We start from the raw sequence: 1,357 nt of genomic DNA on the forward strand, positions 1-1,357 counted from the left end.
TTAGTGTATATTTAGTTGATGTTTTTCTTAGTTCATATCTTAGATGTTATTACTGCTTTTCTTATACATTTTATTGTTGGATGTAACTGGGACCCTGTGTACATAATTTCGCTCCACCACATGTACCACATGAGGTGCGAATGACAATAAAGAAACTCTGACTCTGACTCTGACTCTGACTCTGAATGTCTAACAACTCGCTCCCAGCTACAACCATGCCAAAGTTCTGCTCAATATCTCAAAGAATGACCGAGTTATAGTAAATTCTGTGTTTTCTGAGGTAGCTGTGGCAGCCATCTTGAACCAAAATGGCTCCAAAAGTTAGTTAGTGGGAGAGATCATATCGCTCCAGTTTTAGTTTCTCTCCATTGGCTCCCTGTCAAGTCCAGAATATAATTCATAATCTTACTTCTAACCTACAAAGCTCTCAACAACCTGGCTCCATCTTATATTACAGATCTTATTGTTCCATATTTTCATAATAGATCACTGCGCTCTCAGGCTGCAGGTTTACTTGTGGTTCCTAGAGTTTTCAAAAGCAGAATGGGAGGCAGATCTTTCAGTTCTCAGGTTCCTCTCTTGTAAAACCAACTTCCAGTTTCCGTCCGTGAGACTGACACATTATCCAGTTGGAAGACTGGGATTAAGAACAACAAAAAAGGTTGAATCATGTCATCTGGACTTCGTTTTTTTGTTAAAAAGAAACGTTTCGCCCCTCATCCAAGAGGCTTCGTCAGTCTGAGGCCTAGCCATCTGGTATTACCCAGAAGCCACCCTGACTCTTGTGTTTCAAGCCTGCCTCAGATACCCCTGAAGTCTGGCCTTTTCACTAATGGTTTCAAAAACTGGGATTAAGACTTTCCTTTTTGATAAATCCTATAGTTAGGGTCGGCTTGGGTTTCCTGAGCTGTCCCTTAGTTATGCTGCTATAGGCTTAGACTGCTGGAGGACCATCTGACCACACTTTTCACTCTGTTACTGTCTTTACTTACTCTGCTCAACCTGTTTTGTATTTGTAATTATTTCTATGTTAACATGTTTTTTGTCTTTCCTGCTATAGAAACCACACCTGGACCTGTCACTCTGTTCGTTTTTCTCCTTCCTGTCCTCTCTAACCCAGTCGGTCGAAACAGATGGCCGCTCGTTCTGAGCCTGGTTCTGCTGGAGGTTTCTTCCTGTTAAAGGGAGGCTTCAACCCAACCTGCTGCTTCCTCAGACAGAGAACTTTACTAATTGACTTTTATAATGTCTGTGAATGTTTCTGTTCAGTGCCTGAGACGACTTCTGCTGCGACTTGACGCTATGTAAAGAAATGAATCAAATTGAATTTAAACGTACGTGTTCACTCGTGACCAAT

At 41.6% G+C, this 1,357-nt stretch overlaps 1 protein-coding gene across 1 annotated transcript in view; it reads left to right on the forward strand.

The window, feature by feature from the left end:
• zgc:153039 (uncharacterized protein LOC767698 homolog) overlaps positions 1–1,357 on the forward strand; it is a 127,077-nt gene that overhangs the window by 25,322 nt on the left and 100,398 nt on the right. The gene's annotated exons all lie outside the window — the stretch shown is intronic.

The sequence above is a fragment of the Nematolebias whitei genome, chromosome 6 (assembly GCF_014905685.2).
Source record: "Nematolebias whitei isolate Nwh7 chromosome 6, NemWhi1, whole genome shotgun sequence".
Taxonomy (NCBI): domain Eukaryota; kingdom Metazoa; phylum Chordata; class Actinopteri; order Cyprinodontiformes; family Rivulidae; genus Nematolebias; species Nematolebias whitei.